We start from the raw sequence: 25,403 nt of genomic DNA on the forward strand, positions 1-25,403 counted from the left end.
GCTGAGGCGGAAGGTGCTGGAGCCTGGCAATGGGCAGTTGGAAGGAGAGACCCCCTGACTGTCACTCAGGCCCCTAACAGCACCAGAAGAAGCGCCCAGGACCGGTGCGCAGAAGCAGGGGCCTCTGCGCAGGGAGAAGAGAGGCCCAGGAGGAGAGCCAGGCGAAAGGCTGGTGCAGGTAGCCAGTGTAGACTGCTCCTTGCAGAATGCACCCTCTTGGAGACCCGGAGGGTGTAGGCGAGTGCTCCCAGAGGCTGGGGGACGCCACCGGGAGCAAGAAGATGCGAAAATGGGGCAGATCGGACCCTGAGGGGCTGAGATATGCCCCCCGGAAGGTAGGTGACCTTTGACCCCTAAAAAGACCGGTGACGAAGCACGTGGGGCTCCGCCGCCAGTCTCAGAGATGCCCCCGGGGTGGGTCAGGTCCCGGGGGCGGCCCCAGGAAGAAGCAAAGTCGGGGTGCGCTGTCGCGCACCCTGTGAAGGTTCCCCCAGCGGGGTGCCAGGAGCCCACCCTGGGCCCCGCTGAACCTGAGGCTGGGGTGCACCGTCGCGCTCCCTGAGAAAATGTGCCCAAGGGGCCCGGGACCCCATCCCCGGGCCCCGAAGCAAAGCCGGGGAGCGCCGTGGCGCTACCCATGAGGATTCACCCCTACGGGGTGCCAGGAGCCCACCCTGGCCCCCAGCGAAGAAGGGACAAGACAGGGAGCGCCGCCGCGCTCCCCGCGGAGAGGAAGAGTGGCCCAGGACCCCAACTCCAGGCCCCAACGAGAACGTGGAAGTCGGGGGGCACCGTTGCGTCCCCCCGTGAGGTGGCCTAAGGGCCCGGGACCCCATCCCCGGGCCCTGAAGTGTGGCTGGTGAGGGTGGAGTGCCGTTGCACTCCCCCGAGGCCGGCGTAAGCTTCTGTGTCTGCCCGCTCCAGCGGGCAGACGACCACTGCAGGGCCGGCTCCCGCGGCAGCACGCGAGGGTGCTGGCTGTGCGGGGAGCCGGCGGGGGCAGCCGGGGGTGGGCTCCCAGGCTGCCCTCCAACGAGTGGGCATGCGGGGGTCCCGGATGGGACCGGGACCCCAAAGAAGAGCACAAGAGGTGTCAGGGGCCCGGGTGGGACCGGGCCCCCAGAAAATCGGCGGATTGGCCAGGGGTGGGCTCCCCGAGTCAAATGACTCACCTGGGGGTCCGGGTGGGACCGGAACCTCCCGCAAACGTCCAAAGCGGCGTGAGGCACACATCGCGGCTCTCCCCGGCACAGCGGGAGAGCCGCTCATCTAATATGCATGGAAATCGGCATAAAGCGCCCCAGAATGCCTTGCAAGGCATTAGGTAATCGGCTGTTTTGGGTACTGGTGGCCCCCAGAGGAGGGGGGTCACCCTCATTTGTTGAATGAGGGGCAGAGGGAGCTGCAGGAGCAACGCAGCCTCCCCCAGCCCAAAGAAGAAAAGTCCCACCCTAGGTGTCCTGAGGACTAGAAGAAATAACCCATCAAGGGCTCAGCTAGCATTTGAACATCTCCTGAGTTGGAACTTTTGTTCTACAGTTGTAGGTGTGTGGAGAAATGTGCCAAGAGATGAAGGGCTGAGTTGGGGATGTGTAGAGAAGGGCACAGTTGGAGGTGTGTGGAGAAATGTGCCAAGGGCTGAGTTGGGGATGTCTGGAGAAAGACATCCCTTGGAGATGAAGAGGTGCAATTGCATGAAAGATATTTTTAATGGTATTTCTGTGACATGCATTGACCAATGTTATTTCTTGTTGAGTGGGACTGAAAATCACATAAGTAATGTGAAGTACATGTGTAAGATGGAGTCATAAGCAAAATGGATTTAAGTGGCTAGACACTCCTGCTAGGGTGTCTGGCTGTATTTACTTAATCCTGTGATCATCGGTGATGCCTTTAGGGGCTGTAATTGCAATGCATTTATAATGATATCCAAATTATGATCATTCTAAAGTGGTGCTTAAACAGGTATTCTTGCTGCTGCTGTTAGGTGAGGAACAACCCAGACTGTTAGCCCTTAGGATGTAGAGGTGCATACTTTATGGTCAGTTGGAGATGCTCAGTCAGGGTTATGTGTCACCAAGGCAAGTGTACCCATTTTTAATGCTGGTTGACGTAATGGGGGGGGGGTCGACACTGGGATGGTGCCAGTGCGCAGGGCCCTCGCTCCACGTTAAGTCCAATTCACTGCATTGGGGGCAAGATGATGTGCATACATGGGAGTGGTGGTACTAGACCCCACCCCCCTGCGGGAGGGGTGAAGATGTTACGCAATGTCACAAAGTAATTCCAACAGCTTATGTATATTTGCAAATTGGTGCATAGTATTGAGTAGTGTGTGTGTTTAATAATTGTACTCTTACTTTTATAAAGCAAAGTACAGACTGGACAATCAATTATTGAGTGTTATTTTTACGCACCTGCAAATGGAGATTACTAGCCCACACCACCTCCCTTGAGTAAGCCTCAGACTGCTCTGCAACGCTACCCTCTGAGAGTCAGGCGCTACAATTGGGTGTTTGGTTCCCAGTGAAGGACAAATGTAGTCATGTTATTTGTGCAGGCCTCACAGATACTGCCTCGTTTTCCAACAGTGGGTGTCTGAGGCCAGGAAGGCAGGTGCAACCTGGCACCGGGTCGGGAGGGTGTGTGTGTCACAACCAACTTGACCTGAGTGTAGGAAGGGAAGGTGCTGTTAGCTAGGCACAACCTGACATGAGTGTAATTTGGGAAGGCACTTATAGATACAGTGTGGCACAGGTGTGATGTAGAAGGACACGTGGTTACTCACAATTTGACATGGGTGAAGGTATGGATAACAGCTAATAAAGCACAACCTGGCGGTGTTGTAGGAGGTAAGGTGCTGGTAGTTTGACATAACTGACATGGGGTTGGGAGGAGTAGGTATAGGTAGTCAAGCTCAACCTGGCTTGGGTGCAAAGGGGAAAGGGGAAGTAGGCAGGCACAACCTCCCATGGGCGCAGGCAGGGAAGGAAGTAAATCACAAACTGACTTCAGTTTAATAGTGGGATGTGCAGCTGGGTGGGTACAACCCGACATGGGTGTAGTAGGGTGAGGCACAGGCCATGAAACTGGACATGACACGTGAGGGTGACACAGAGTTAGTCACAAACAACCAGACCTGGCTGTAAAAGTCGAAAGGGCAGGTAGTTAGACTCAATCTGACCAGGCTGAGGAGGATAACGGGCAAGGTGAGAGCAGAAGCAGGCATGGGTGCTGGAGGGGCTGATGAAGGAAGTCCAGTACAAACTGATACGGATGCACAAGGACAAGACAAAGGTATCCATGCACAACTTCACCTGTAGTGAGAGGTGACGGGCAGGCAGTCAAACTCAATCTAACAGGGGCATTGGACAGGCAAGCGCAGGCCTGGCCTGGATGTACGATTGCCATTTTGACTGTGTTGCCAGGCCATCAAGTTTCCAGCCATGGTCTTTCCTTTTGGAAATCATTCTCAGCTGGGTTTGTCCAGGTGGTTTGAAGCATGCCAGGAGCTGGACCAACTAAAAGGCAAAGGTCTGTTCTATGAAAGGGCATGACTAGAAACTTGATGTCATGAGGAATGACGTGTACCAGATCAGCTTTACAAGTCTCAGACAACCCGGCCAGCGCAAAGCCCACTCTTTGGTGTGGCATCCTTCCGTTCTACCTGGCCTCATTGGATTAGGCGCCCAAAAACAGACACCTGTGACTAACAAACCGCGCGGAAGGTGTTCACAATGTATGTTTAGCACCCAGGGCTGGACTGGCTGTAGCGGACATCAGGTGTTTCCCGAGGAGGCTGGAAGGGTGGGGGTGGTTTTTCAGCAGTGCTGAGGGACGGTGCAATCAAATTGCCAGGGCTGATTTGTGTTCTCAGCCCGGCCCTGTTAGCACCCAATGTTCTGAGCATTCTCTCTGCCCATCGACTGTTATCTCCTAAAGTAGACTTCTCTGTCAGTCAGTCATCCAGTCAACCAATGGTGTATTGTTATGCACACACTGTAGCAATACAAACAGGACAGTGTGTAACAATACAAACAGGCCAGAGTTTGTACAGAAGGGCAACTTCACAGAAAGCAAGTACTGTAACTTACAAACGAAGAATGGATTGCCAATATGTACATCAGCTTTGTCCAAACATTTTTTTATTATAGTGGCAACTCGACGTTATTGGGGCATTTTCGTGAGCACCAGTTACCCTACAGAAGGTCAATTTTTTTTCTTTTAGGTATTGGGAGATTGAGGGGCGTATTTACAAGCTGGCGATAAAAAATTATCGCCACTTTTGCGGCCGTTTTCGGCCGAAAAGCGGCGATAATTTTATCGCCTAATTAGAAAGGCCACGCTGACGCGTGAAACCTTGCTTTAGCGTGGGGATTCCCAACGCCCAGCTTTGCATTTCTAATGAGTTGCAAAGTGGGCGTTCCTGACCTAACATGACAGGAGAAATGTCGCTGAGCGACATTTCTCCTATCATCAAGCCCCACGCTATGAAGCATAGCGGCAGGAAAAGTAGCGAAAACCCCTGTTATCGCTACTTTCTTTACGCCTGCTTCAGGACTGACTTAGCCATAATATCCTATGGAAGGTGGATATCATGGCTAAGTTTGTGAGTCCCTATCAGCAAGCTAACGCCACACTACGTGAGATTATCGCTGGGTTTCCAGCGATAATCTCACGTTAGGCTGTTAGCGCTAGGATTTTTATCGCTGAGGAGATAAGCGTTGCTGATAGCACGCTATCTCAGTGATAAAAATCCACGTTACCTGGCGATAATTATCCTCACGCTGAGCGCTGAGCGATAATTATCGCCGGTTGTTGCTGATATGCCCCGAAGTCATTTGCCCAGAATCACAGGATGTTGAGTCGACGCCAAGAATCGAACCTGGTTCCTGTGTTTCAAAGTCGGCAGCTCTGGAAGTAACGCCACATCTTTGTTATTTTTTTCTTGGCTTTGTACATCACTGGTGCAGCCACTTGTTGATTCAAAGCGCGCCACTGGGAAGCAGCCCCCTGGCTGTATTCCTACTCATCAAGTCATTCACATTGTATAGAAGTAAAACTGGTAAAGTAACAGTTCAAAAGGCTGGGCCATAAGTGGACACCCAGTGTATTTCTAAAGCTCAATGAGCTGAACGCAAACACTAATACATACAACCGGAAATGACGCACAAATAGACGCGGTCAAAGATTCACTTTACCAAAACATGGGTTTATTGTTCTAAATAAACTTGCAGGCAATGTTTGCAAAGTCTGACTAAGTTTGGGCTCCTATAGCTTCCCGGGTCGGTGCCCGCTGCCGCGGTTGTTGCTGGGAAACGCCTGTGTGGGGGCATTTGGGCGGTTTATGGCCTTCCCTGAATCACTTGTTCTTTGACCAAACTGGAACGCACCAAATGCACGGAGGTTTTCCTTTCCTGTCCCCATTTCGATGAGTTAATGGTTATGGAACTGCTTTGAAATGGCCGTTTACTGCTTGTTTTGGGAGCCGGGCGAACTGAGTCAGAGGAGACACTTTGAAGCGGGCTAATCCCTCGGGTAAACAGTAAACATCATTTTGGACACCAAGGCAGATGATGAGTTTGACAGGAAAGTTCCGGTTTAATGCGGGTGGGAAAAAAAACCAAGCAGCAATGTAGTTCATGCAACGTTCAGGTTAAGGGGAGCTGCCTTGCAATCCCACAAATGAGCAAAAATGCATTTTTTTTGTTTGAAGGAACTATATTGATGATGCATGTAAACGACATGATTAGTTATTTTGCTTCTCGTTAATGACGGTATAACCGTAATCCACGGTAATAATATAAATAATGAATGCGACGATTACCAATATTCAGAAATGTGAATGATAAAAACTCAAGCAAATCGCTGTTGATATATTTGCTCAAATGAGCGGAATTACACATGTGATCATAAAAGCCTGCATTAAGTGTTTTTGGCCTATAATCTTTGCATTTTTTTATTGCTTTTTCGTGGTCACAGCGTTCACGTGACTCCTGGAGAAAAATATGGAATCATTGCAATCGCACCTGCAAGCATTAGGCGTGCCCTGTGGCTTGTGAGGTGCAACCTGCAGGTGGTCCCTTCAGACCACCTCCTAAGTGTATGAGGGTTGTAGAGATACCGGTGATGTAAGTGTTCTCTTTGGGACTGCGTACAGCCTCCCGAGCTTTTATCTCCTCCTCCACAACGTACAAACAGCCCTCCAGCGCCTTTCAACCTCTGATCCTTTAAGGTTAAGCCACAGGAAAATGTGACAGTTTACTCAGAAGAGGGGATGTATAAAAGCCTTCCGTTGCATGGAGGAATTTGCACTCTGCCTTCCTTGGTCTCTGGATCAGCCCTAACGCTGTACCTCCATAGATTACATGATTATTTGTGTATCTATACAGATAAATCTTAGGCCGTTAAGCACCTTGGCGACATGTATACATTTTAAGGGCTATGTAGTTCTATGAACCCAAGGGTAGGGCCACTAGAATTATGCATTTTTGCAGTTTCTGCATTTCCCCGCATAGTTATGGATTTTCCCCATTTGCCAAGTACTCCACCATCATCTGCTGGATAACAATAATAAAATGTTGTTTCTAGCTCAAACGGATCAAAAGTTACCACAAACACAGTGACACGTGTTGCTGTTCAGGGGAAGGCACTTTGCAAAGGCTGACTAGCCCCCTTTCAGTTGCTTTTTGCTATACATAGGTGTTAAACTGGTACCAATGAGGTGGAACCTTTGCACAGACAGTGTTAACATGGGTAGACATAAAAGAAAAGATTAATACTTTAAAAAATTTGCAATATTATGTCGCATAATTTGACTTTTCTTGCCACTTAATATGGTCCACTCCTGCAGCATAATTCTAGTGGCCCTGCCCAAGGGCTAAGGACGACAAGGATAGTTTGGGGATGGGAAGGGCACCTTATTGAATTTCATATCTAAAGTCAGACACACTTTTCTTTCTGGCTGGTGGTTCTTCTCACACTGCAAGAAGGTCAGTAGGATGGGAGGGCTGAGGCCAACATACCTGTTATAACTACGAAGGGAGAATTCAATGACGTTAGGTTGAGTGGGAGGTTTTAGAGGATAGAAATAAAGGTTTACCTCTGCTGGTCCTTGCCCTCAAGCCCCCAATGCTAGATCCCCACCTCGGTGGATTGGAAAGTGTTATCTCTATCCATGCTATCTGCTTTTTAATGATCACTCTTCTCATGCAGAAAAGGATTCTGGCAGGTGATGGAGAAGAACGTTTGGGTACCTGGGAGAAATGAAATTAAGATTTCGCTAGTTCCAGCCTCCCCCCCACCCCCAATTTCCCCTCTTCGATAGTTAAAGCTCCCCCATTCCAATTCCACCCTAGCTTTAGACCCTCACTCTCTGTGGGTGGGAGGGGAGATTTTAAGCTGCCCTTTTCGTCACCCAGTCCCTTTATTTCAACACTGGCATGTAGACGAGCCATCGGCGGTCTTAGAATGATCATGGCTTGAAGAAGATAAATGAAATTTGCCCTTTTCAACCTGACCCACAATCTAACCTTAGACTTTGTGACTCAGGACAGATGGAAGAGTCAGAAGAAAGAATAAAAGGTAACAGGAAAGAAAGCAAAAAAGAAAGAAGAGATAAAGAAAGCAAGAAAGAAAGAAAGAAAGAAAGAAACTGAAAGAGAGGAGGGAAGGGATATCAAAGGAAAGAGGCACGCACATGAGCCACTAATACAGCACAGAAATAGATATTGGTGTCACAGAGAACAGAACTGATGCTGTAGCGAGACACACATTAGTTAAAGTTATAGGGACAGCACTGGGAGCTAGAACCTCAATGACCAGCACAACGTGGACCAGTGTGGAGCATGTAACAGAAGGGAAGCAGTGGAGAGCAGGGAGCAGATAAAGGAGAGAAGGCAATAGGGCAAAGAATGGAGAAGGAACAGCCACCAGCAGTAATTGAACATAAAGTAGGTGAATGAAAAGGGGCAGAGGAAGGATCAGGAAAAGGATGAAAGAAAGAGTGAACAGTGCACTCACCTCTGACCAAAGAGGGCAGCATAGTGGGGATAGCACAAGGAACTGACCTGGAAGTGATCTCAGTGGGGAGCATTGGGGCCTTAGAAGAAGTGATTATTTTTTATGAGAGGCAAGAAATATCAGGGGGACCATCCCAGATCACCTGACCACTGCACTAGCCACAGAATATAAGTTATGCACACAGGCCATGTTAGCTGGAGTAGAAGTGCTCAATCTACAGATTTAGAACTCCTTAATATCACTACCTACAAAATTTCAATCTCTTTGAGTTTGAAAAGAAGTAGGTTGACAAACAAGTACCAGGAAAGTGATGCTGCTCCACAGTTTCCAATCTTGTTACTAATGGATGTGATTTCAGGCACCGTGTCTGTGATCTTTTTTATGTTTGAAAAGCTTTATTAGCATTTAATAAATTACAAACATAGCAATATATAGAAGACTCAACCATAGAAATAAAACAAGTAAGTAAGCTGATATCAGAAGAAGAGACATAAAAGCAATTTTGGGATTTTATATATGAAGGAAGGGAGAGAAGGAGGGGAAGGAAGAGCGGAGGGAGGGGGAGGATAGGGGATATCAACATCATGATGTAGAAAAATAAAGCAGAAGAAGGCATACTAGATTACATACCATGAATAAGAAAAAATAATCCATCAAGTAATTAAAATGCATAGCAAGTTAACAGGATAAAATATGAAAAAAAAAAACTGAGATAATATCATTCAAGGAGGTTTGACATTTTCAGAGGTTAGGTGCGAGACGTTCTTTAATATAATTTGGTCTAAATAAGTGGTGAGAGGCAACCAGAATAGGTCTCTATTAAGTGCTGGTTTACACAAGGAGGCGAAAGCAACATATAGCCTGTGAAAATGACATAGGGTGTTCCACCAATGTTGTATGGACAGTTTGCGAGGGTTTGCAGTTGAAAGAGATGTGTTGAAAGGCCAGAGCAAGCATGAAATCAAAAAGGACATGAGTATGTGGAGAAAGATCTAAAGAGTCAGAGAGACTACCAGAAACAAGCATTGGCATAGCCAATAGGTCTCGCCTTTGGGACCTTATAAGTGTTTAGCTATGCAACAGTTGCATAACTAAATACTTATAAGGTCCCAAAAGCGAAACCTATTGGCTATGCAAAGCGGCTGCGAAAGTGAAAGTGATCGCAATCGCGATCAAACATCAAAGCGGCTGTGCGGCCGCGAAAGTGAAAGTAAATGCGGAAAAGCGCGGCGCGCGCGCCCGCGCTCATGCACTGTAGCTCTAGGTTTGCCTGGTAGCACTTTTTGGAGCCCTCTCAATAAGTCTCGCCAGACCAGCGCATGCGCTGGGTCAGGCGAGACCTAAAAAGGAGTGGGATAGAATAAGGAATGGATATTGTGAACACACAAGAGATGTATGACTAAACTTTCTCCCAAAAGTCAGAAACCGTAGGACATAGAAAGAGAAGATGAAGGAGATCAGCATTAGAAGAGCCACAAGTCCAACAATGAGAATCAGTAGAAGAAGAGAAATGTGCTAAAGAGACAGGGGAAAGATAAAGTCTATGGTAGAGAAAAAACATAGATTGGGTAAGAGAGGCAGAGCAAGAGATCTTTAAGGATCTAGTCCAAAGTTTATCCCAAAATACAATAGACCATTCACATCCCGGATCCAATTCCCAAGAGAGTTCCAATGTAGATTTAACACGATCTGGATTGGGGACTAAAAATAATTTGTATATGAGAGAGGCTTTGGGTAGAGTATAGAGTATAGTAAGATGGGAATTTTGAGTGCCAGGTGAGGGTAAGGTGGGAAGGGAATAATAAATGTCAAGAATAATTGTCATAAGTGTAGTAAATTTTGGGAAAAAGGAGCGAGGGCAATGACATGAGGATTGAAATTGGGGAAATGAGCTAGGAGAGACACCATCAAAAAGATGATTAACCCATATAATACCTTTTATTCTCCAAGTTTTCCCAAAAATTGGCCTGTTATTTAAGAGGATAAGCGAGTTATGCCAGATCGGATATTCTAAGAAAGATTCACGAGAAATGACAGTAGGGCAGACCAAAGGTTTCAACAAAGAGCAGATATGTTTAAATAAGGGAAGAGAGGTATGGGAGGTTTTAGTAGAAAAGCGTATAACTTCAGTGAAAGAATGGGGTAATAATAAGATTTGTTCAATGAAGAGCCAAAGAGGAGTAAAGGGGGAGGGGTCAGATATAAGCCATTTTGAGGCTTGACGAAGGGAGAAAGATTTATGATAAACACGAAAGTTCGGGAAGTACACGCCGCCGTTAGATTTTCGTTTGCGGAGAGAGAATAAAGCAATTCTGGACTTTTTATGTTTCCAGAGAAATTTGGAAAGGGATGAGTCAATACGTATGAAATAAAGAGCAGGAATGTGAACAGGAAGCATAGAGAGTATGTAAATTAAAATTGGAGCAATCATCATTTTAATAGAATCTAAACGACCCCACCAAGAAAGAAAAAGAGGGTTCCAGGAAGAGGTTAGTTTCTCAATACGAGATAAGGCTGTAGACATATTCAATTTAATCGATGAGGCGATGGAGTTGGAAAACCAAATACCTAGGTATTTAATTTTTGAACTATTCCAAGTAAATCCAGTGGGAGAGAAGGAATGGGGAAGACAGAATTTTGTGAGAGGAAGAATTTCAGTTTTGTCTGAATTTATTTTATAACTGGAGATCTGTGAAAAGGACTCGAATTCAGATAGTAAAGGGGGAATAGAAGTTTCAGGAGAAGAAATAAATAAAAGAATATCGTCCGCATATGCAGAGAGTTTCGGTTGATGTTCACCGTAAGGAAAGCCGGAAATGGAATCATTGTTACGAATAGAAATCAAAAAGGGCTCAAGGGCTAGGACAAAAAGAAGAGGGGCTAAAGGACATCCTTGATGAACGCCACGTTGAAGAGGAAAATAAGAGGAGACACGACCATTAACCAAAACGAGGCTTTCGGAGCAGAGTATAGTAAGGAAATAAGTGATATGAAATTAGGACCAAAACCATGCCAGTGTAATGATGCGAACAGAAAAGACCAATCTACTCTGTCAAAAGCCTTCTCTGCATCGACTGAGATAGCGGCCAAAGAAGTAGAGAGGGAAGGAGCTTGATTTAAGACATTGAGAAAAAGACGAGAATTATCTGAAGTTAATCTACCCTTAACAAAACCACATTGCTCTTTACCAATTAGATGGGACATGAGAGGGTCTAAACGTAATGCGAGCAACTTGGCAAATAGTTTATAATCAACATTAACAAGAGAGATTGGTCGATAATTTTTACAAAATTGAGGATCACGACCATCTTTAGGAATTAGGCAAATGGTGGCTTCCTGAAAAGTACCTTCTGTCTTACCAGTTAAATAAAATGAATGGAAAAGTATTAAAAGTTTAGGGAGTAATAGATCAGAAAAATGTAAATAAAATTCAACAGAAAATCCATCTGGACCAGACGTTTTCCCTTTAGTAAGGGTACTTAAAGCAGTGGAAAGTTCTTTAGGAGAAAGATCTTTTTCAAGATCAAGAAGATTAAGATGGGAAGTAGAAGGAGCAGGGAGTTTATCGAGATAGGTCTGAATGAGAGTAGAAGAAGGAGGAGATTCTGGTGTGTAGAGATTTTGATAAAAAAGTTTAAATTCATTAAGTATTTCCTGGTCTTTATGCAGTACGGAATTATTAGAAGAATAAATAGAGTCTATAAGTGTCCGTTCTTTACGAGATTTGAGATAATTTGCTAAGAGTTTCCCTGCCTTGTTACGACTGCCATAGTAACTTTAACGGGCACTACTGCGAAGGAGCACTGATGATGCATTGTCAGTAGTAGATTTGTTGAACTCAAGTTTGGCTTTTATCAATTCTGATGAGATATAATTTTTTGAAGAAGTATAAAATTTATGCTCCAAGAGCTTAATATGTGCTAAAATAGATTTTTGCTTCTGAAGAAAACGCTTATTTTTCTTAGAGACAAAGTCTATGATGAATCCCCTTGCGGTAGCTTTAAAAGAATCCCAGATGATATGGGGGGAGGAACTAGAATCTCAATTAAAATTGAAGAATTCCTTAGCAAAAGAGCGAAAGGAGGAGGAGAAAAGAGGGTCGGTAAGGAGGGAATTATTAAAACGCCATCGAGAGGACTTTGGACGGGGAGGAAGTAAGTCAAGGTCTGTAACAATTGGAGCATGATCAGAAATAACTATGGGTTCAATGGAGGAGGACAGTAAATTTTGACACAAGGATTGAGAAAGAAAGATATAGTCTAGGCGAGAGAGAGAAGCATGAGGATGTCAGGCCCAGCTCCGCAGGATCCAGTCGCAGCAGTAAGGAAGGTTCACCTCCTGATCTTACCAACACCCAGATAGGGGATATACACTGGGTGCTCGAATGATCAGGCGAGGGAAAGGAAAAGGGAAGGGACAGCGTGGGAATAGAACCTGAAACAATAAATGCACATGGTTAATACAATAGACATAGTCTACTCTCAGTAATCTCTCTCTAGTGCATGCTACAGTATACCTGGATCTAACTAGAGCTGGCGGCACTTCCATTGGTAATCTTAACATCGTTATGAAGACACAATATTGATCTAAAGAAAGGAAAGCAGTCAAAAGTATTATCTCCAGCCGCCGCATTCATACAATTCTCGGTGTTCGAATGCTCTCTCATACATACCCAAGGATAGTACTCTAGACGGGCTAGTGGTCTCCACAGGGACTCACACCTTGAAACATACCATAGCAATTACAATCAAAGCTATTGTGTAAAAGAAAGGGGCAGAGCCTCTCTCTCTCTCTGGTGCATAGCCAAGACACGGGAGTAACCTAGGCACACAAGGTTGATATCACCTCCCTAAAACAAGGAAAGAGTAATTCCCCAATGAGTGTTTAGTTCCAGCGTACTGTGCACAGAAAAAAGCGGTAATGAATCCAGGGAGAAAGAGCAAATATCCATGCAGAAGTACAATCGGCAATACGCGGTTAATCCTCACCGCCATTCTCCGCTGTAGAAAATCCCAACTGAAATAATCCACTCCAACGGTAATACGTAGTTACTTTCACGGCTGTATTCCACTGGACCAAAAGTTTAGGAGTGAACCAAGAACACACAAATGGCAATACGCGGCTTGCCTACCGCCATATTCACCTGTGTCTAAAAGTCACCAGGGAACCGAAAACACCCACAAACGGCAGTACACGGTTTTGCCCACCACCGTACTCCGCTGTGCAATACAATAGAGCAGGACCAACATAAAAAGGATTAAAGCGCGTATGCCACTGGGAGAACAGTAATACGCGGCTTTGCCTACCGCCGTATTCCGCTCTAAGATTATAGCAAAGAGGAAGCCTTCCTTTCCATACTCACGGACACTCGATGTCTTCCATTTCCTGACGGGGCACACTTGAACGCCAGAGGAACCCAGCGATGCCTCCTCGCTTCCGTGCTCTCTCAGCCAAGAGAGCGAAGACGCCACGGAACCAGAATAAAGAAAAGATTAATACTTTAAAAAATGTGCAGTATTATGTTGCATAATTTGACTTTTCTTGCCACTTAATTTGGTCCACTCCTGCAGCATAATTCAATGACGTTAGGTTGAGTGGGAGGTTTTAGAGGATAGAAATAAAGGTTTACCTCTCCTGGTCCTTGCCCTCATGCCCCTAATGCTAGATTCCCACCTCGGTGGATTGGAAAGTGTTAGCTCTATCCATGCTATCTGCCTTTTAATGATCACTCTTCTCATGCAGAAAAGGATTCTGACAGGTGATGGAGAAGAACGTTTGGGTACCTGGGAGAAATGAAATTAAGATTTCGATAGGTTCCAAATTTCCCCTCTTCGCTAGTTAAAGCTCCCCATCCCAATTCCACCCTAGCTTTAGACTCTCACTCTCTGTGGGTGGGAGGGGAGATTTTAAGCTGCCTTTTTCGTCACCCAGCCCCTTTATTTCAACACTAGCATGTAGACGAGCCATCAGCGGTCTTAGAATGATCATGGCTTGAAGAAGATAAATGAAAGTTGCCCTCTTCAACCTGACCCACAATCTAACCTTAGACTTTGTGACTCAGGACAGATGGAAGAGTCAGAAGAAAGAATAAAAGGTAACAGGAAAGAATGCAAAAAAGAAAGAAGAATTAAAGAAAGAAAGCAAAAAAGAAAGAAAGAAAGAAAGAACGAAAGAAAGAAACTGAAAGAGAGGAGGAAGGGGATATCAAAGGAAAGAGGCATGCACATGAGCCACTAATACATCACAGAAATAGATATTGGTGTCACAGAGAACAGAACTGATGCTGTAGCGAGACACACATTAGTTAAAGTTATAGGGACAGCACTGGGAGCTAGAACCTTAATGACCAGCACAACGTGGACCAGTGTGGAGCATGTAACAGAAGGGAAGCAGTGGAGAGCAGGGAGCAGATAAAGGAGAGAAGGCAATAGGGCAAAGAACGGAGAAGGAACAGCCAGCAGCAGTAATTGAACATAAAGTAGGTGAATGAAAAGGGGCAGAGGAAGGATCAGGAAAAGGATGAAAGAAAGAGTGAACAGTGCACTCACCTCTGACCAAAGAGGGCAGCATAGTGGGGATAGCACAAGGAACTGACCTGGAAGTGATCTCAGTGGGGAGCATTGGGGCCTTAGAAGAAGTGATTATTTTTTATGAGAGGCAAGAAATATCAGGGGGACCATCCCAGATCACCTGACCACTGCACTAGCCACAGAATATAAGTTATGCACACAGGCCATGTTAGCTGGAGTAGAAGTGCTCAATCTACAGATTTAGAACTCCTTAATATCACTACCTACAAAATTTCAATCTCTTTGAGTTTGAAAAGAAGTAGGTTGACAAACAAGTACCAGGAAAGTGATGCTGCTCCACAGTTTCCAATCTTGTTACTAATGGATGTGATTTCAGGCACCGTGTCTGTGATCTTTTTTATGTTTGAAAAGCTTTATTAGCATTTAATAAATTACAAACATAGCAATATATAGAAGACTCAACCATAGAAATAAAACAAGTAAGTAAGCTGATATCAGAAGAAGAGACATAAAAGCAATTTTGGGATTTTATATATGAAGGAAGGGAGAGAAGGAGGGGAAGGAAGAGCGGAGGGAGGGGGAGGATAGGGGATATCAACATCATGATGTAGAAAAATAAAGCAGAAGAAGGCATACTAGATTACATACCATGAATAAGAAAAAATAATCCATCAAGTAATTAAAATGCATAGCAAGTTAACAGGATAAAATATGAAAAAAAAAAACTGAGATAATATCATTCAAGGAGGTTTGACATTTTCAGAGGTTAGGTGCGAGACGTTCTTTAATATAATTTGGTCTAAATAAGTGGTGAGAGGCAACCAGAATAGGTCTCTATTAAGTGCTGGTTTACACAAGGAGGCGAAAGCAACATATAGCCTGTGAAAATGACATAGGGTGTTCCACCAATGTTGTATGGACAGTTTGCGAGGGTTTGCAGTTGAAAGAGATGTGTTGAAAGGCCAGAGCAAGCATGAAATCAAAAAGGACATGAGTATGTGGAGAAAGATCTAAAGAGTCAGAGAGACTACCAGAAACAAGCATTGGCATAGCCAATAGGTCTCGCCTTTGGGACCTTATAAGTGTTTAGCTATGCAACAGTTGCATAACTAAATACTTATAAGGTCCCAAAAGCGAAACCTATTGGCTATGCAAAGCGGCTGCGAAAGTGAAAGTGATCGCAATCGCGATCAAACATCAAAGCGGCTGTGCGGCCGCGAAAGTGAAAGTAAATGCGGAAAAGCGCGGCGCGCGCGCCCGCGCTCATGCACTGTAGCTCTAGGTTTGCCTGGTAGCACTTTTTGGAGCCCTCTCAATAAGTCTCGCCAGACCAGCGCATGCGCTGGGTCAGGCGAGACCTAAAAAGGAGTGGGATAGAATAAGGAATGGATATTGTGAACACACAAGAGATGTATGACTAAACTTTCTCCCAAAAGTCAGAAACCGTAGGACATAGAAAGAGAAGATGAAGGAGATCAGCATTAGAAGAGCCACAAGTCCAACAATGAGAATCAGTAGAAGAAGAGAAATGTGCTAAAGAGACAGGGGAAAGATAAAGTCTATGGTAGAGAAAAAACATAGATTGGGTAAGAGAGGCAGAGCAAGAGATCTTTAAGGATCTAGTCCAAAGTTTATCCCAAAATACAATAGACCATTCACATCCCGGATCCAATTCCCAAGAGAGTTCCAATGTAGATTTAACACGATCTGGATTGGGGACTAAAAATAATTTGTATATGAGAGAGGCTTTGGGTAGAGTATAGAGTATAGTAAGATGGGAATTTTGAGTGCCAGGTGAGGGTAAGGTGGGAAGGGAATAATAAATGTCAAGAATAATTGTCATAAGTGTAGTAAATTTTGGGAAAAAGGAGCGAGGGCAATGACATGAGGATTGAAATTGGGGAAATGAGCTAGGAGAGACACCATCAAAAAGATGATTAACCCATATAATACCTTTTATTCTCCAAGTTTTCCCAAAAATTGGCCTGTTATTTAAGAGGATAAGCGAGTTATGCCAGATCGGATATTCTAAGAAAGATTCACGAGAAATGACAGTAGGGCAGACCAAAGGTTTCAACAAAGAGCAGATATGTTTAAATAAGGGAAGAGAGGTATGGGAGGTTTTAGTAGAAAAGCGTATAACTTCAGTGAAAGAATGGGGTAATAATAAGATTTGTTCAATGAAGAGCCAAAGAGGAGTAAAGGGGGAGGGGTCAGATATAAGCCATTTTGAGGCTTGACGAAGGGAGAAAGATTTATGATAAACACGAAAGTTCGGGAAGTACACGCCGCCGTTAGATTTTCGTTTGCGGAGAGAGAATAAAGCAATTCTGGACTTTTTATGTTTCCAGAGAAATTTGGAAAGGGATGAGTCAATACGTATGAAATAAAGAGCAGGAATGTGAACAGGAAGCATAGAGAGTATGTAAATTAAAATTGGAGCAATCATCATTTTAATAGAATCTAAACGACCCCACCAAGAAAGAAAAAGAGGGTTCCAGGAAGAGGTTAGTTTCTCAATACGAGATAAGGCTGTAGACATATTCAATTTAATCGATGAGGCGATGGAGTTGGAAAACCAAATACCTAGGTATTTAATTTTTGAACTATTCCAAGTAAATCCAGTGGGAGAGAAGGAATGGGGAAGACAGAATTTTGTGAGAGGAAGAATTTCAGTTTTGTCTGAATTTATTTTATAACTGGAGATCTGTGAAAAGGACTCGAATTCAGATAGTAAAGGGGGAATAGAAGTTTCAGGAGAAGAAATAAATAAAAGAATATCGTCCGCATATGCAGAGAGTTTCGGTTGATGTTCACCGTAAGGAAAGCCGGAAATGGAATCATTGTTACGAATAGAAATCAAAAAGGGCTCAAGGGCTAGGACAAAAAGAAGAGGGGCTAAAGGACATCCTTGATGAACGCCACGTTGAAGAGGAAAATAAGAGGAGACACGACCATTAACCAAAACGAGGCTTTCGGAGCAGAGTATAGTAAGGAAATAAGTGATATGAAATTAGGACCAAAACCATGCCAGTGTAATGATGCGAACAGAAAAGACCAATCTACTCTGTCAAAAGCCTTCTCTGCATCGACTGAGATAGCGGCCAAAGAAGTAGAGAGGGAAGGAGCTTGATTTAAGACATTGAGAAAAAGACGAGAATTATCTGAAGTTAATCTACCCTTAACAAAACCACATTGCTCTTTACCAATTAGATGGGACATGAGAGGGTCTAAACGTAATGCGAGCAACTTGGCAAATAGTTTATAATCAACATTAACAAGAGAGATTGGTCGATAATTTTTACAAAATTGAGGATCACGACCATCTTTAGGAATTAGGCAAATGGTGGCTTCCTGAAAAGTACCTTCTGTCTTACCAGTTAAATAAAATGAATGGAAAAGTATTAAAAGTTTAGGGAGTAATAGATCAGAAAAATGTAAATAAAATTCAACAGAAAATCCATCTGGACCAGACGTTTTCCCTTTAGTAAGGGTACTTAAAGCAGTGGAAAGTTCTTTAGGAGAAAGATCTTTTTCAAGATCAAGAAGATTAAGATGGGAAGTAGAAGGAGCAGGGAGTTTATCGAGATAGGTCTGAATGAGAGTAGAAGAAGGAGGAGATTCTGGTGTGTAGAGATTTTGATAAATAAGTTTAAATTCATTAAGTATTTCCTGGTCTTTATGCAGTACGGAATTATTAGAAGAATAAATAGAGTCTATAAGTGTCCGTTCTTTACGAGATTTGAGATAATTTGCTAAGAGTTTCCCTGCCTTGTTACGACTGCCATAGTAACGGGCACTACTGCGAAGGAGCACTGATGATGCATTGTCAGTAGTAGATTTGTTGAACTCAAGTTTGGCTTTTATCAATTCTGATGAGATATAATTTTTTGAAGAAGTATAAAATTTATGCTCCAAGAGCTTAATATGTGCTAAAATAGATTTTTGCTTCTGAAGAAAACGCTTATTTTTCTTAGAGACAAAGTCTATGATGAATCCCCTTGCGGTAGCTTTAAAAGAATCCCAGATGATATGGGGGGAGGAACTAGAATCTCAATTAAAATTGAAGAATTCCTTAGCAAAAGAGCGAAAGGAGGAGGAGAAAAGAGGGTCGGTAAGGAGGGAATTATTAAAACGCCATCGAGAGGACTTTGGACGGGGAGGAAGTAAGTCAAGGTCTGTAACAATTGGAGCATGATCAGAAATAACTATGGGTTCAATGGAGGAGGACAGTAAATTTTGACACAAGGATTGAGAAAGAAAGATATAGTCTAGGCGAGAGAGAGAAGCATGAGGATGTCAGGCCCAGCTCCGCAGGATCCAGTCGCAGCAGTAAGGAAGGTTCACCTCCTGATCTTACCAACACCCAGATAGGGGATATACACTGGGTGCTCGAATGATCAGGCGAGGGAAAGGAAAAGGGAAGGGACAGCGTGGGAATAGAACCTGAAACAATAAATGCACATGGTTAATACAATAGACATAGTCTACTCTCAGTAATCTCTCTCTAGTGCATGCTACAGTATACCTGGATCTAACTAGAGCTGGCGGCACTTCCATTGGTAATCTTAACATCGTTATGAAGACACAATATTGATCTAAAGAAAGGAAAGCAGTCAAAAGTATTATCTCCAGCCGCCGCATTCATACAATTCTCGGTGTTCGAATGCTCTCTCATACATACCCAAGGATAGTACTCTAGACGGGCTAGTGGTCTCCACAGGGACTCACACCTTGAAACATACCATAGCAATTACAATCAAAGCTATTGTGTAAAAGAAAGGGGCAGAGCCTCTCTCTCTCTCTGGTGCATAGCCAAGACACGGGAGTAACCTAGGCACACAAGGTTGATATCACCTCCCTAAAACAAGGAAAGAGTAATTCCCCAATGAGTGTTTAGTTCCAGCGTACTGTGCACAGAAAAAAGCGGTAATGAATCCAGGGAGAAAGAGCAAATATCCATGCAGAAGTACAATCGGCAATACGCGGTTAATCCTCACCGCCATTCTCCGCTGTAGAAAATCCCAACTGAAATAATCCACTCCAACGGTAATACGTAGTTACTTTCACGGCTGTATTCCACTGGACCAAAAGTTTAGGAGTGAACCAAGAACACACAAATGGCAATACGCGGCTTGCCTACCGCCATATTCACCTGTGTCTAAAAGTCACCAGGGAACCGAAAACACCCACAAACGGCAGTACACGGTTTTGCCCACCACCGTACTCCGCTGTGCAATACAATAGAGCAGGACCAACATAAAAAGGATTAAAGCGCGTATGCCACTGGGAGAACAGTAATACGCGGCTTTGCCTACCGCCGTATTCCGCTCTAAGATTATAGCAAAGAGGAAGCCTTCCTTTCCATACTCACGGACACTCGATGTCTTCCATTTCCTGACGGGGCACACTTGAACGCCAGAGGAACCCAGCGATGCCTCCTCGCTTCCGTGCTCTCTCAGCCAAGAGAGCGAAGACGCCACGGAACCAGAATAAAGAAAAGATTAATACTTTAAAAAATGTGCAGTATTATGTTGCATAATTTGACTTTTCTTGCCACTTAATTTGGTCCACTCCTGCAGCATAATTCAATGACGTTAGGTTGAGTGGGAGGTTTTAGAGGATAGAAATAAAGGTTTACCTCTCCTGGTCCTTGCCCTCATGCCCCTAATGCTAGATTCCCACCTCGGTGGATTGGAAAGTGTTAGCTCTATCCATGCTATCTGCCTTTTAATGATCACTCTTCTCATGCAGAAAAGGATTCTGACAGGTGATGGAGAAGAACGTTTGGGTACCTGGGAGAAATGAAATTAAGATTTCGATAGGTTCCAAATTTCCCCTCTTCGCTAGTTAAAGCTCCCCATCCCAATTCCACCCTAGCTTTAGACTCTCACTCTCTGTGGGTGGGAGGGGAGATTTTAAGCTGCCTTTTTCGTCACCCAGCCCCTTTATTTCAACACTAGCATGTAGACGAGCCATCAGCGGTCTTAGAATGATCATGGCTTGAAGAAGATAAATGAAAGTTGCCCTCTTCAACCTGACCCACAATCTAACCTTAGACTTTGTGACTCAGGACAGATGGAAGAGTCAGAAGAAAGAATAAAAGGTAACAGGAAAGAATGCAAAAAAGAAAGAAGAATTAAAGAAAGAAAGCAAAAAAGAAAGAAAGAAAGAAAGAACGAAAGAAAGAAACTGAAAGAGAGGAGGAAGGGGATATCAAAGGAAAGAGGCATGCACATGAGCCACTAATACATCACAGAAATAGATATTGGTGTCACAGAGAACAGAACTGATGCTGTAGCGAGACACACATTAGTTAAAGTTATAGGGACAGCACTGGGAGCTAGAACCTTAATGACCAGCACAACGTGGACCAGTGTGGAGCATGTAACAGAAGGGAAGCAGTGGAGAGCAGGGAGCAGATAAAGGAGAGAAGGCAATAGGGCAAAGAACGGAGAAGGAACAGCCAGCAGCAGTAATTGAACATAAAGTAGGTGAATGAAAAGGGGCAGAGGAAGGATCAGGAAAAGGATGAAAGAAAGAGTGAACAGAGCACTCACCTCTGACCAAAGAGGGCAGCATAGTGGGGGAAGCACAAGGAACTGACCTGGAAGTGATCACAGTGGGGAGCATTGGGGCCTTAGAAGAAGTGATTATTTTTTATGAGAGGCAAGAAATATCGGAGGGACCATCCCAGATCACCTGACCACTGCACTAGCCACAGAATACAAGTTATGCACACAGGCCATGTTAGCTGGAGTAGAAGTGCTCAATCTACCGATTTAGAACTCCTTAATATCACTACCTACAAAATTTCAATCTCTTTGAGTTTGAAAAGAAGTAGGTTGACAAACAAGTACCAGGAAAGTGATGCTGCTCCACAGTTTCCAATCTTGTTACTAATGGATGTGATTTCAGGCACCGTGTCTGTGATCTTTTTTATGTTTGAAAAGCTTTATTAGCATTTAATAAATTACAAACATAGCAATATATAGAAGACTCAACCATAGAAATAAAACAAGTAAGTAAGCTGATATCAGAAGAAGAGACATAAGAGCATTTTCGGAATTTTATATAAAAAGGAAGGGAGAGAAGGAGGGGAAGTAAGAGCGAAGGGAGGGGGAGGATAGGGGATATCAACATCATGATGTAGAAAAATAAAGCAGAAGAAGGCATACTAGATTACATACCATGAATAAGAAAAAATAATCCATCAAGTAATTAAAATGCATAGCAAAGTAACAGGATAAAGTATGAAGAAAAAAAAACCGGAGATAATATCATTCAAAGAGGTTTGAAATTTTCAGAGGTTAGGTGCGAGACGTTCTTTAATATAATTTGGTCTAAATAGGTGGTGAGAGGCAACCAGAATAGGTCTCTATTAAGTGCTGGTTTACACAAGGAGGCGAAAGCAACATCTAGCCTGTGAAAATGACATAGGGTGTTCCACCAATGTTGTATGGACAGTTTGCGAGGGTTTGCAGTTGAAAGGCCAGAGTAAGCATGAAATCAAAAAGGCCATGAGTATGTGGAGAAAGATCTAAAGAGTCAGAGAGACTACCAGAAAAAAGGAGTGGGATAGAATAAGGAATGGATATTGTGAACACACGAGAGATGTATGACCAAACTTTCTCCCAAAAGTCAGAAACCGTAGGACATAGAAAGAGAAGATGAAGGAGATCAGCATTAGAAGAGCCACACGTCCAACAATGAGAATCAGTAGAAGAAGTGAAATGTGCTAAAGAGACAGGGGAAAGATAAAGTCTGTGGTAGAGAAAAACATAGATTGGGTAAGAGAGGCAGAGCAAGAGATCTTTAAGGATCTAGTCCAAAGTTTATCCCAAAATACAATAGACCATTCACATCCCGGATCCAATTCCCAAGAGAGTTCCAATTTAGATTTAACACGATCTGGATTGGGGGCTTAAAATAATTTGTATATGAGAGAGGCTTTGGGTAGAGTATAGAGTATAGTAAGATGGGAATTTTGAGTGTCAGGTGAGGGTAAGGTGGGAAGGGAATAATAAATGTCAAGAATAATTGTCATAAGTGTAGTACATTTTGGGAAAAAGGAGCGAGGGCAATGAAATGAGGATTGAAATTGGGGAAATGAGCAAGGAGAGGCACCATCAAAAAGATGATTAACCCATATAATACCTTTTAATCTCCAAGTTTTCCCAAAAATGGGCCTGTTATTTCAGAGGATAAGCGAGTTATGCCAGATCGGATATTCTAAGAAAGATTCACGAGAAATGACAGTAGGGCAGACCAAAGGTTTCAACAAAGAGCAGGTATGTTTAAATAAGGGAAGAGAGGTATGAGAGGTTTTAGTAGAAAAGCGTATAACTTCAGTGAAAGAATGGGGTAATAATAAGATTTGTTCAATGAAGAGCCAAAGAGGAGTAAAGGGGGAGGGGTCAGATATAAGCCATTTTGAGGCCTGGCGAAGGGAGAAAGATTTATGATTAAGACAAAAGTTCGGGAAGTTCACGCCGCCGTTAGATTTTCGTTTGCGGAGAGAGAATAAAGCAATTCTGGACTTTTTATGTTTCCAGAGAAATTTGGAAAGGGATGAGTCAATACGTATGAAATAAAGAGCAGGAATGTGAACAGGAAGCATAGAGAGTATGTAAATTAAAATTGGAGCAATCATCATTTTAATAGAATCTAAACGACCCCACCAAGAAAGAAAAAGAGGGTTCCAGGAAGAGGTTAGTTTCTCAATACGAGATAAGGCTGTAGACATATTCAATTTAATCGATGAGGCGATGGAGTTGGAAAACCAAATACCTAGGTATTTAATTTTTGAACTATTCCAAGTAAATCCAGTGGGAGAGAAGGAATGGGTAAGACAGAATTCTGTGAGAGGAAGAATTTCAGTTTTGTCTGAATCTATTTTATAACTGGAGACCTGTGAAAAGGATTCGAATTCAGATAGTAAAGGGGGAATAGAAGTTTCAGGAGAAGAAATAAATAAAAGAATATCGTCCGCATATGCAGAGAGTTTCGGTTGATGTTCATCGTAAGGAAAGCCGGAAATGGAATCATTGTTACGAATAGAAATCAAAAAGGGCTCAAGGGCTAGGACAAAAAGAAGAGGGGATAAAGGACAACCTTGTCGAACGCCACGTTGAAGAGGAAAATAAGAGGAGACACGACCATTAACCAAAACGAGGCTTTCGGAGCAGAGTATAGTAAGGAAATAAGTGATATGAAATTAGGACCAAAACCATGCCAGTGTAATGATGCGAACAGAAAAGACCAATCTACTCTGTCAAAAGCCTTCTCTGTATCGACTGAGATAGCGGCCAAAGAAGTAGAGAGGAAAGGAGCTTGATTTAAGACATTGAGAAAAAGACGAGAATTATCTGAAGTTAATCTACCCTTAACAAAACCACATTGCTCTTTACCAATTAGATGGGACATGAGAGGGTCTAAACGTAATGCGAGCAACTTGCCAAATAGTTTATAATCAACATTAACAAGAGAGATTGGTCGATAATTTTTACAAAATTGAGGATCACGCCCATCTTTAGGAATTAGGCAAATGGTGGCTTCCTGAAAAGTACCTTCTGTCTTACCAGTTAAACACAATGAATGGAAAAGTATTAAAAGTTTAGGGAGTAATAGATCAGAAAAATGTAAATAAAATTCAACAGAAAATCCATCTGGACCAGATGTTTTCCCTTTAGTAAGGGTATTTAAAGCAGTGGAAAGTTCTTTAGGAGAAAGATCTTTTTCAAGATCAAGAAGATTAAGATGGGAAGTAGAAGGAGCAGGGAGTTTATCAAGATAGGTCTGAATGAGAGTAGAAGAAGGAGGAGATTCTGTTGTGTAGAGATTTTGATAAAAAAGTTTAAATTCATTAATTATTTCCTGGTCATTATGAAGTAGGGAATTATTAGAAGAGTAAATAGAGTCTATAAGTGTCCTTTCTTTACGAGATTTGAGATAATTTGCTAAGAGTTTCCCTGCCTTGTTACGACCGCCATAGTAACGGCACTACTGAGAAGGAGCACTGATGATGCATTGTCAGTAGTAGATTTATTGAACTCAAGTTTGGCTTTTATCAATTCTGATGAGATAGAATTTTTTGATGAAGTATAAAATTTATGCTCCAAGAGCTTAATATGTGCTAAAATAGATTTTTGCTTCTGAAGAAAACGCTTATTTTTCTTAGAGACAAAGTCTATGATGAATCCCCTTGCGGTAGATTTAAAAGAATCCCAGATGATATGGGGGGAGGAACTAGAATCGCAATTAAGCTTGAAGAATTCCTTAGCAAAAGATCGAAAGGAGGAGGAGAAAAGAGGGTCGGTAAGGAGGGAATCATTAAAACGCCATCGAGAGGACTTTGGACGGAGAGGAAGTAAGTCAAGGTCTGTAACAATTGGAGCATGATCAGAAATAACTATGGGTTCAATGGAGGAGGACAGTACATTTTGACACAAGGATTGAGAAAGAAAGATATAGTCTAGGCGAGAGAGAGAAGCATGAGGATGTCAGGCCCAGCTCCGTAGGATCCAGTCGCAGCAGTAAGGAAGGCCCACCTCCTGATCTTACCAATACCCAGATAGGGGATATACACTTGGTGCTCGAATGATCAGGCGAGGGAAAGGAAAAGGGAAGGGACAGCGTGGGAATAGAACCTGAAACAATAAATGCACATGGTTAATACAATAGACATAGTCTACTCTCAGTAATCTCTCTCTAGTGCATGCTACAGTATACCTGGATCTAACTACAGCTGGCGGCACTTCCATTGGTCATCTTAACATCGTTCTGAAGACACGATATTGATCTAAAGAAAGGAAAGCAGTCAAAAGTATTATCTCCAGCCGCCGCATTCAT

Source organism: Triturus cristatus, chromosome 3_2 (assembly GCF_964204655.1).
Source record: "Triturus cristatus chromosome 3_2, aTriCri1.1, whole genome shotgun sequence".
In the NCBI taxonomy this organism is placed as follows: Eukaryota; Metazoa; Chordata; class Amphibia; order Caudata; family Salamandridae; genus Triturus; species Triturus cristatus.